Below are 12,604 nucleotides of genomic sequence, written 5' to 3'. Positions count from 1 at the left end.
CTCCGGAGGGCGAAAAATGGCCTTAAAAGAAGGCCAAAGTCAGCCGTGACCCGTCAAAAGCGCGAACGTCATAAGCACGCCGACAACACCGCGGCGCTAAAACCGCGATTTCAAAAGCGCGCCGACAACAGCGCGCCGACAGAAGCGCGATTTCATTTAAGGTAAGATTTACAGTTCGGTTTAGGGTTAGGTTGAGGGTTAGGTTGAGGGTTAGGTTGAGGGTTAGGTTGAGGGTTACGTTTCAGTGCGCTTCTGTCGGCGCGCTTTTGTCGGCGCGCTTTAGGGCTAATTAGTCGCTCATTCATCGCTCGGTTTTGTCACCGTGCTTTAGACACCGCGGTTTAGTCAGGCACGCTTTTGTTGTGCGCGCATTTGTGGTGGAACCAAGTCAGCTGGCCCTCTGTGCTTTGTCCATTCTCTGGCCTCTCCATGAAGTCACAAGGAATCAACTTGACTGAAGGGATTTTACCTGCAGAGGACCATATGACGGAATTGTACAGAGAACAGTCTACTGTCTTTAATTCTTTTATTGTAGGGCAGTAGCTCTGCAGCAGCCAGTTGTATGCCTTTTTGGAAGGAGGAAGATGGTGTGCTTGGTTTGTATCCAGTCCTGGGAAGCTGACATGCATCCATGGGGAGAAACTCTAGGTCTGTTAGTCCAGGAGATGCTGCTTTTGAATGGAGAAGATCTCTTTTAGCTTCCAGGAAAAATGGCTATGCAGAGTGGCACCAAGTTACTTAGCAACATGTCCAGTTCTTTTTGTAAAGCGGTCTAGCACCAGCGCTCGTACATTAAGTGGTTAAAGAATAGCAGCGGAAGTCAAATCCGTCTGAACTCCACTCCTCTAGCAATTCTGTACTTACCCTTCTTCATCTTCCAATGTAGGTGTCAGCACCACGAGGAAACTCCTACAGATATAATTGAACCTGCCATTCCCAGCTTTGCCTTTGCACCTCTGATCAAGAGGTGGCAAATGGCTTCCTACTTGGACCCCTTTGCAGCGAGAGGCCTGGATATGGGGTGAGTGAAAATGAAGTGGCCTCATTGTATCTTTTAAGTTCTGGAATGAGTATTTTTAGTTTCGTTTGCTTTCTTGGCATTGCCCCTGTACAACGAAATCAAATGCCATCTTTTGTTCAGTAGGGAAAGCTTCCTCAGCTTTGGAGACAGCAGAGTTGGAAAAGGCAGAGCCCCCCCCCCCCCCAACCACACAAGGCAAGAGGCTTAATGCCCTGGTTGCCAATTGCAATTGGATGAGTTGTAAGGCTCTACCACTGAAGTAGAGAAAGAGACAGGCTGGAGAAAAAGACCCCAAAGGTCAATCCAGGGAAGACAGATCCTAAAAACCAATCCGAGAGAAGCAGAGAAACAGGGAGGAGAGTGAGAGAGTGAGAGAGATGGGGAGGGAGAGAGAGGGAGGGAGGGAGAGAGGCAGAGGCAGAGGCAGAAAGGGAGAGGCAGAGGCAGAGAGGGAGAGGAAGAGAGAGAAGCAGAGAACAGGGAAAAGGAGAGGGAGGGAGGGAGGGAGATAGATAGATAGATAGATTTACATAGAGAGATAGAGAGACAGAGACAGAGAGAGAGAGATGTGTATACAGCAAACTGATTACTCTTCCCACATTCTAAGGAATCACATCAAGAAGCTCAGTAGAAGCCATTATCAACCGTGGAGAAACAGTTTGGGAGTGACAAATACACAATGGCAGATGCTGCAGGGGAGCAAACGGAAAAAAATCAACAGAATACAGGAAAGGCTCGAGGCCGTCTCTGAAATCACAGAGCAGTTCAGAAGGCAAATCTCTCGCAGTAACCTTCTTAGGCCACTGCTGGAACTTCTTAGGAGTGTAGCCTCCAAAATCCGAGGGGGAGCGCTCAGCTCTAGTGTGACTGCAGATAAGCAGAAGCGTTCAAAATGTCCTGCCTTGCCCTTGAATTACAGCAAACACTCCAAGGCTGGAGTTCGTCTACAAAATATAACATTTGCTCCACCCACAGATGCTAAAAATTGCTTGTTTATTCCCAACCGTTTGTGCTGTTGAGACTCTGGGATGAAATAAGTCTTAAATTAGGTTTCTAAATAAGTTTCTCTTTAAATGTAGCTGGCTGGGAAAGGGAGCGGCTGTGCAACGATGGTAACATTTTGCTGCAAGAGAGGGAGCCATAAATAGGGAAGGCCTTTTACAGAACTTTTTGCTTCTCCCCTCCTGGCAAGGCTGAAAATAGATGGGATGGGCTTTACGAATGTTTGTACGCTTGCCAAGCCGACATGGGGAGTGAAAGCAACAAGGGCTCTCCGAGGCAGAGTCCTGTTTTTCCAAGCCTGTTTTGCCCTTTGGCAGGGGGGAAAAAAAACCCACTGAAAAGGAGGCTGGGAATTCTTATCAGCAGAGCCATGTGCTAGCATTCACAAGACAGCAAACAGCCCAGCTGCCCAGTGCAGAAAATGGGAAGTTACACTGATAGCAGCTAGTCGAGCAGATGCAAACCTGCCATTCAGCCTCTGAACAGAGATGCCAGAACGCTCTTAAGTGCCCATTTTCTCATTCTTTCCACCCTCTCTTTGAATGCAGTCTGATTAAGGCTTGGCTGAACAATCCAATTCATACCCTTAGGGTACAGCCAAGCAACAACATGCCAAAAATAGTAGTGGGTGGTTCAAACTCGGAACTGCTGAAGGCAAGAGGCAGTGCAGTTCTCTTCTCCCACTTACTGGGTTTTATGGGGGCCACATTTGCTACAAAGCACCACAGATACGATTCTCTACTTTCTCCAGTCCAACTGCCCCAACGATGCAAGCTGGCAATCTTGAATCTGCCACATGCCTGGCCCGATAGGAGGACCTAGGAGACGAGCCTCAGCTACGGCCAAGAGTAATAAAGTTTAAGAGATTGATGGTGCTGTTTACCAGTCTGAGTTTCAACCCAATTCATCTCATGGTTTTCCGCAGTCGGCAGATGCACTTGTGTTCTAGAATGAAAAAACAAACTAGCGTGGCGCCAAATGCTATATTGAGAGCAAAACATAATCTGTGATCGTTCACATTGCAATCCTTACATCAAGCAATATCCCAAGGACAACCAATTGAAATTTTTAAAAATTTACTATAGCAGTTTAAAAAAAAAAACCTATTGTTGAGAATCTGTTACCCTGGCTGAGGTCTAAGGAAGGAAACTCAAATTACTTATAGTATGAAGTTTGGCAAAATGCTAAAATTTCCATATAAAGGATAGTAACTTTAAGGCCAAATGGGTATCCCTGCCAAATTGCTCCAATACTATATATTGGAATTAGCCACCCACTTGTTTTTGTCATTTCATTTTCCGTCATGAGTAAATATACCTATTTTTTGTCACTGGAACATAATGCATTGTGCTTAACTAAAATGCGCTATATTCCTTGAAGGCTTAAACCACAACAAATCTATTTAAGGTAGCACAAGACTCTACGCCTTTGCCAGCACAGACAAATATAATTACTCCACCAAATACCTCAAGATGTTACTGTTTTGAATTATGCTTTCTTGGAGAAAAAAAGCCAAGGAAATGTTCCTTGAATTGTCACAAATATTTCCCAGTTGGATGGACAACTGCAAACATTTTGATCCACCTTTTGCACCCAAGCAAGGTTATTCAAGACAGTTCTGGAATTCTTAGGAAAACTAAGGGATGGGTTCCTGCACTCTGTCCTACTCAAAACAAAAACCAGATGGTCTTACTCAAGGCCCCATTCTACATCTGGGCTTGCTACAATATTGTGCTTGAAAATTACATGGGAACTTAAAAAACATTTTGGTTTTCCAGGCCCCCATGCTGAGAATCTTCATGGGTTCTAAATACTTAGCCACCACTGAAGTGTGTCTTTTAATTATGGTACAAAAGACACTGACTGGTTCGTTGAACAATTGGGATCCCTACAAGTGGCACTGCAAAAGGGGCCAATAGCAAATACATTGTGACCATGTATTTGACTACAATGACATGGACCCATGAAGGCGAACCTATGGCATGCATGCCACAGGTGGCACGAGGAGCCATATCTGCTGGCATGTGAGCAGTCTGCTCCAGTGCACATGTGCACACCGGCCAGCTGTTTTTAATCCATCCGGAGGGCCAGGGGAGGCCATTTTCATCCTCCCCAGGCTTCAGGAAAGTCTCCGGAGCCTGGGGAGAGTGAAAAATGGGTCCAATGTACCTGCCGGAAATTTGGAAATGATCCATTTCCGGCTTCCGGAGGGCCTCTGGAGGGCCGGGGGAGGCCATATTCACCCTCCCCAGGATCCAGGAAAGCCTTTGGTGCTTGGGGAGGGTGAAAAACAGACCCAAAGTTTCCGAACTTCCAGTAGGCCTGTTGGGCCTGTTTTTCGCCCTCCCCCCAGCTCCAGAGGCTTTCCTAAATCCTGGGGAGGGCGAATATGACCTGCCCCAGAGGAAATACCAATCTCAGCTTGGAAGTAAGCAGTGCGGCACGTGTTGGGGGGAGCGTGTATGTGGGAGTTTGTGCATGCATGCGCATGTGGGGGAGTGCTTTTCATTACGGGTGTTGGCAAGCACATGTGCAATTGTACATTTTTTGGCACCCAACAACAAAAAGGTTAACCATCACTGCTCTAGACAATTGCTCTTTATCCTCCTATCACTAATTAGCCACCCTCAGGTGCGCCAGTTCCTCAGAGGAATGAGTCTTTTCTTATCCAGTGCTTATCCACTATAACATTGTCCTTGGTTCTGACAGTGGAACAACTGCTCCCTTGGACTCCACCAGACAAATTCCCATTAACATTCTTATCTGGAATGCAGCCCTTTAGCCATTCTAACATCACCTAGGAGGCTTGGGGAGGTAGTCCTCTCTATGAATGTGAATCTATATGTACTCCATTAAAACATTTATTTATTTATTCAAATGGTGCTATGTGGTTGAACCCCTGCTGTCCAAGGACACCAAGCAAAAGAGAGGATTTTTTCACGTCTTTCCTATCCTAGAGAGACAGCTACCTTGCTTATCTGCAGGGCTGCCATATACGTCCTGGAAAAGGCTTCTTTAATGAGGCGCCAACAGGTGCAGCGGTGATTGTGCCAACACAATCACAGTTGTAAAGTGAATCTGGTTCCCCCATTGACTTTGCTTGTCACAAAAGCTGATCACATGACCCCGGGACATTGCAACAGTCATAAGTATGAGTCAGTTGCCAAGCATCTGCATTTTGATCATGTGGCCATGGGGATGCTGCAATGGTCGTTAAGTGTGAAAAACGATCATAAGTCCTTTTCATCAGTGCCAGTGTAACTTTGAATGGTTACTAAACAAACTGTTGTAAGTCAAGGACTACTTGCAGAGGCCTTTCCTATTAGCTCATATTCAATGACCAAGAACACAGGATTTATGGGGAGTACTTTTCCAGGCATCTAAATACAATTCTGAAAGTCTTTCCCTACTAGAATGAAACACAGTATGAATGTTTCAAGGAACCAAGGCTCAAAATTATAACTACCAGCAGGTACTTGGTGTACTTGCTGAAAGTTTGGTGTGGTCCAATGTTTTCATATTAAAAACCAGCAATGTTGACAATTCTGAATTCTAAAATGTATAGGTTACAATATAGTGTATTGTTGAACTGCAATTAAGAAGAGGCCAGCTTCAATCCCAATGTCCCACATATGGTCTAAGTCAGAAACAGAATTTGTTACTGTTAAATTTACCAGCGGCAGGACTTGAAAAGGATGATCAAAGAGGATGGGGCAGACTGCACTGGAGCAAGTAGACCCAAAACTAGTTTGAGACTAAGGCATGCATTGTTTTATATGCCACAGTGATTGTTTTGAATTGGATTCAGCAGTCAGTACACAGAACAACTGTTTCAACATCATCCCATTGCCTCAGTCATTTCTAATTTCTGGACTCACTTCAAGGGCTGCCCCATGAAGAGCATACTGTAGTTTTGAGAACTGGAAAAGAAAAGATGGTAAATAACTTTTAAAAAGTGAAATAAAATACCTTAACCTTCAGTTATTCTCATAAGGATCTGTGTAGTATTAATGAAAAGGTTTAAATACACAGGGAGTGAATAGATTTAGTCATGCATGATTGAAATCCATAGGATTTCAATCAGTGGAACTATGTTTTTTTGCAATTTAGTCTGGATTTAATTTGTTCTAACAATTTTCTGACATTCTGATGCAAGTTAATTCCATTTCTACATGGGGCCTTGAGTATACAGTAAGTGGGCCAATGGAATCAATCTGGCTTCCTTTTCTAAAACAATTCAAGGATGTGAATCACAACAACAACAACAATCTGAAGTGAATTTATTAATTGAAAGCACAAAAGAATTTAGCCAAGACATTGGTACGCAGTTTGGAATTGACAAATGTGCAACAATGGCAACAAAGCAGGCAAGGTAATAGAAGATGATGGAATAGAACTAGAGAATGAAGAAATGATAAAGGCAGTAAAACCAGAAGAAGGCTACAAGTACTTGGGGATTTTAGAGGCCTCTGACTTAATGCATAATAAAGTCAAGGAATTAACTTCAGCCAAGTACATTCGATGAATTCACAAGATATTAAAGTCCAAATTGAATGGAGGAAACATCATAAAAGCCATAAATACCTGGGCTATACCTGTGATTCGATACTCTGCAAGAATAATTGACTGGACCCAGATGGCATTGGACAATTTGGAAAGAAAAACAAGGAAGCTAATGACAGTGAATCATGCTTTGCACCCTAAAAGTGATGTTGACCATCTACCAAGAGCAGAGTGTGGTTGAGGACTCTACAAGTAAAACAGACTGTGGAAGAAGAAAAACACAGCTTGAATGATTACATCCAGAAAAGTGAAGAACCAATGATTAAGGAAGTAAATAAAGGAGGCCTTTTAAAGACAACTAAGTCAAGAGCTGAATATAAGAAAGAAGTAATTGAGAAGCAAGCTGAAAATTGGAAAAACAAAGCTATGCATAGCCAATACGTACTTGAAAAGTATTGAAGGCAAAGCTGACCAAAAACTAACTTGGAACTGATTAAGATCAGGAGCACTGAAAAAAGAAACAGAAGGCTTTATTTTGGCAGCTCAAGAACAAGCCTTAGCCACAAACTGCATGAAGGCAAAAATTCAACATGTTACCACCAACAGCAAATGTCGCCTCTGTAATGAGAACGATGAGACAGTCGACCACTTGATCAGTGAGTGCAGCAAAATTTCACAAACTGACTACCTATAACGCCATGACCACATTGCTAAGATCATTCACTGGAAATTGTGCCAAAAGTATGGATTTGAGTACAGCAAAAAAACACTGGGACCATCAGGTTGAGAAGGTTTTAGAGAATGAGAAAGTCAAGATCTTGTGGGACTTCAGACTGACAGGCACTTGGCCCACAAAACACCTGACGTAACAATAGCTGAAAAGAAAAAAAGTATGGTTCATTGACATTGCAATACCTGGAGATGCACAAATTGAAGATAAACAGCAAGAAAAAAATCACAAAGTACCGGGACTTGCAAATTGAAGTTGAGCGACTGTGGAAAAAGAAATTGTGTGTTGTCCTAATTGTAATTGGAGCCCTTGGAGCAATACCCAAAGGGCTACCTCGCTATTTGGAAATTTTAAATTTATCAGACTTGAACATTCTGATTCTACAAAAAACCACCCTACTTGGAACAGCTTATATCCTCCGACGTTACCTTAACAGTTCCTAGGTCCTTGGTTAGGACTTGAGCTGTTGAGCTACCTACCAGCCCCAAAGATCTCACCAAAGATTAACCACATAATAATAATAATAGTAATATGTAGGCACGACCAAGTTGCAAAATTAATCCACTGGTCATTATGTAAAAAATATGACTTACCTGTAACCAAAAAGTCAAGGGAGCACAAAGTGGAAAAAGTTACCGAAAATGAGAAGGTAAAGATCTTGTGGGACTTTCAAATACAGAAGGATCATCATTTGGAACACAACACACCAAATATCATGGTTGAAGAGGGCCAAAATGTACAATTTATTGACATCGCAGTACCAGGAGATGCCAGAGTCGAAGAAAAAGTACTGGAAAAAATCACAAAATACTGCAACCTGGCCATCGAAACTACACGGCTATGGATGAAGCATGTAACAGTGATACCCATTGTCATCGGGGCACTTGGCACCATGTCCAAGAATTTTACAAGAATTTTACAAGATACATCCATAAATTGCAGCTTCCTGCAATAACACCAGGGGAACTGCAAAAAACTGTGCTACTCAGAACATCTTATATTTTAAGAAGGCACTTGGTTGATACCTAGGACGCTGGCAGCAAACCATATCAACCATTAGCACCAGTCACTGGTATTTGCAATACATTTTTGAATGTTCAGTTAGCTGAGATTCATGTTTAATGAATCAAGTATATATATATAACAACAACAATAATAGTGATAATAGGGACATTTGATATCATGACCAAGAATTTTATAAAACACATCAAGAAATTGCAGCTTCCTGCAATAATACCAGCAGAACTGCAAAAAACTGTGCTACTCAGAACATCATACATCTTAAGAAGGTACTTAGTTGATACCTAGGACGCTGGCAGCAACCCGTATCAACCATTAGCACCAGTCAATGGTATTTGTGATATGTTTTTGAATGTTCAGTTGACTGAGTTTCATGTTTAATGAATATAAAGATCATATATCATATCACAGATCAGATAAGATCATGAGATAAGATAACAATAAAATATAAGATAAAATAAAATTGGCATTGGTAGTGGTTTCTGAAAAGTTTGCATTGCTGCATTTTTCACTGCAAATTTAAATATACAAATTTAAAGCATGTTGGCATCAGAATTCTGGGAGTTGAAGTGCCCACATCTTAAAAATTGCCAAGGTTGAAAAACACTGCAGTATTGACTATACTGATTCATTAAGGATCCTAGAAACGAGAAAGGCCTCTAAGAACAGTGAATTGATTTCTAGGCTATTATTTATTAATTCATGAGGAAGTAAAACTCATATTTTAGTCAAAGCGCCAATAAAAGAAGCATAATAGTTGTAAAATCAAAAAGTAATTTTAACTTTGAAGAATGTAAATTTTAAGTCCTATCTAAAATTCTCTGCGCACCTGTGCATTTGAACTCTGAACTTCAAACTAAGTTCTAATCATATGGCATTTTTTCATATTTCTGTAAGAATGAGCAACATTCACACCAGTGTGAATTTTGTGAGCAAGTGAACTTCATCTGCTGCCAACTGAACTAAATGTTACAGATATTTGTAAAAACTGATTTAACATGAATTACATACAAACAAATGATTTGAATAATTCTTGCCAGAAGTCCCTTAACCTTCGGTGGTGTTCTTAAGTTCATTGATTATGATATGTGAAATATTTACTAGCACTTGGTATATGTCCACCTTTTAGAGTTTTCAGCAGTACTTCAAAACCAATTGAAGTTCGTGACCTAAAGTAGAGGAAAGGACAGAGCTGAGCTTGAAATATGTGCATTTTATTATTACTTTTTAAAGGTAAAAAATCAATGTCAAATGCTTCTGCCATGATTCATGCATACCCATCACCTTCTTGTCATGTGCCATTGGTCGCATTGACCGATGATCTCTGGAGAGCCAGAGATGGAGGACATTCCTCCATCCTGGTCCTCCTTGACCTCTCAGCGGCTTTCGATACCATCGACCATGGTATCCTTCTGCGACGACTGCGGGAGGTGGGAGTGGGAGGCACCGTCTTGCGGTGGTTCTCCTCCTACCTCTCGGACAGGTCGCAGTCGGTGTTAGTGGGGGGGCAGAGATCGTCCCCTAGGCCCCTAACTTATGGGGTGCCTCAGGGCTCGGTCTTATCCCCCCTACTATTCAACATCTACATGAAACCGCTGGGAGAGATCATCCGCAGGCACGGGATTAGATACCATCAATATGCGGACGATACTCAATTGTATTTGTCCGCCCCATGCCAACTCAATGAAGCGGCAGACGTGATGAACCGAGGCCTTGAAGCCGTTATGGACTGGATGAGGGTTAACAAGCTTGTGCTCAACCCAGAAAAGACCGAGTGGCTGTTGTGCTTCCCTCCCAAAGATTCGATCAATATTCCATCACTCAGGCTGGGGGGTCAAATTTTATACCCCTCAGAGAGGGTTCGCAACTTGGGAGTCCTCCTGGATTCACAGCTATCGTTTGACCACCACTTGACGGCTGTGACCAGGGGGGCTTTCGCCCAGGTTCGCCTGGTGCGCCAGTTGCGACCCTACCTGAATCGGGAGGCTCTCACAACAGTCACCCGGGCCCTTGTGACCTCTAGGCTGGAATACTGCAATGTGCTCTACATGGGGCTGCCCTTGAAGAGCATCCGGCGACTTCAGCTAGTACAGAACGCGGCCGCGCGAGTGATTGTGGGTGCACCTCGGTTCACCCACATAACACCTATCCTCCGCGAGCTGCGCTGGCTACCTGTCGATCTCCGGATGCGCTTCAAGGTGCTACTAGTCACCCATAAAGCCCTACATGGTAGTGGATCTGGATACTTGAGAGACCGCCTTCTGCCAATTACCTCCCTGCGACCAATAAGATCACATAGATTAGGCCTCCTCCGTATTCCATCGGCCAGCCAGTGTCGGCTGGCAACTACAAGGAGGAGGGCCTTCTCAGTAGTAGCCCCGACCCTTTGGAACGAGCTCCCCGTGGAGATTCGTACCCTCTCCACCGTCCAGGCCTTCCGCACAGCCCTTAAGAACTGGCTAGCCCGTCAGGCCTGGGGACAAGGATAGCTGCCCCTCCCGAATGATGAATGTATGTTGCTGATTATTTTATTATATGTTTCTTTGTCAATGTTTGTTTTCCCTTCCCCTGATTTTGTGTGAGCCGCCCTGAGTCCCCTCAGGGAAAAGGGCGGCATACAAATATTAATAAAATATATAAAAAAAAAATATAAAATATAAATACCACCAAAGATACTTATGGCCCATCCATGTGATTTCTCTAACTCAAGTTATTTAAGAAATTGTTTCAAGCTGCTGAGAGCTGTGTCTCTCTAGATATGTAAGATTGGAAGATTAGATTAAAATATTAGAATACTTTATTTGGCCAAGTGTAATTAAATACACAAGGAATTTGTTTCTGGTGCAGAAGCTCTGAGTGTACGCAAAGTGACAGAGCAGTAATAATCCTAATAATAATAACACCAATGAGGGGGTAATAAAGGAGATAAAAAGGATACTACTGCTACTACTACTACAACCCTACAACATGGATAAATGTACTTAGAAGTAAGGTAGTGAGAGAACTAGGTGTTCAGCAGATTAATGGAACAAGGGGAAAAACTGTCCTCATGTCTAGTTATTTTGGCATGTAATGCCCTATACTGGCATCCCAAGGGGAGGAGCTGAAACAGTTTATGTCCAGGATATGAGGGGTGTATACCAGGGGTGGTATTCAGCAGGTTCCGACCAGTTCTGGAGAACCGGTAGTGGAAATTTTGAGTAGTTCAAAGAACCGGTAAATACCACCTCTGACTGGCCCCGCTCCCATCTATTCTCTGTCTCCCGAGTCCCAGCTGATGGGGATTTTGCAGTATCCTTCCCCTTGTTTTGTTATTGTCCTTACCTTTGGTGAAATAGATAATTGTAATCTTATTGCAACACCCAATCAAGTTCCAGAAAGTATAAGATGGTAGGTAATTATATCATTAATGGAAGATTGACATTAGACAGGTAAAATAAGATTTAAAATATTAGTTTGCATAAAAATATACTCTGCAGGATTAATGATAGTTTGGGATACTTTTAAGGCATGTTATGATTGGATTATTGTTTGTACTTCACGGATAAAGAAAACATGAGAAAATTTTGAAAAAATAGTTAAGGAACTTTTGAATGTGCAAGGAATTATGCATATACGAAGTCAAATTATATAAATTACTTATGTTGCTAGATTATTAGTTAATACTATGCAGCTGAAATAGAATATTCACTGAATCTTATAAAGCAACTTTCTTGTGAGCAAGAGAAAGAGGATAATTGCTACTTGATTGAAACCACTGCAGCAAAGCAAAATTTTAAAAGATGTATATACTGTACACTCAACTACTGATTTAAGTTACTGAGAAATTAATCCTTTTAAAAATACAATTTCCCCCAAAGATAACACACTATCTTCTTTATTCAGCTGTTCTTTTATTCTAGCAGGAAATAATAATCATTTAGTACATGAAAAATGGAAAGGCTTGCAGTGCTGATTATGATCCTTTTGAATGGTATATGATGCATATTGACTGTTCAAGATTTATAATTATGCTTTTCTGCCTTCTTTCTTGTATCAAGATTTTTAAGACGGGTAAAACTTCTGCTACATACTATCATCTTTTTTGTTAGATGTTAATGCTAAGTTTTGGTAGTAAAATTGTTGCAATTGTTGATAGTAAAATTGTTGCAATTGTTCATTCTGCACAATTTGGTTTCATGAAAGGGCAACCATAAAGTATGATATTACCATAGACTGTTAGTTTGCATTATATTGAATGTAAAAATTCAGTTGAAAAAAATGTTTTTTGCAGAGGTGGTCAGTTGGATGTAAAAAAAGTCTCCAATACAATACAATTTTAATTTTTT

This window comes from Thamnophis elegans, chromosome 2 (genome assembly GCF_009769535.1).
Source record: "Thamnophis elegans isolate rThaEle1 chromosome 2, rThaEle1.pri, whole genome shotgun sequence".
Taxonomy (NCBI): Eukaryota; Metazoa; Chordata; class Lepidosauria; order Squamata; family Colubridae; genus Thamnophis; species Thamnophis elegans.
The sequence above is the reverse complement of the archived record's forward strand: the minus strand, read 5'-3'. Positions refer to the sequence as shown.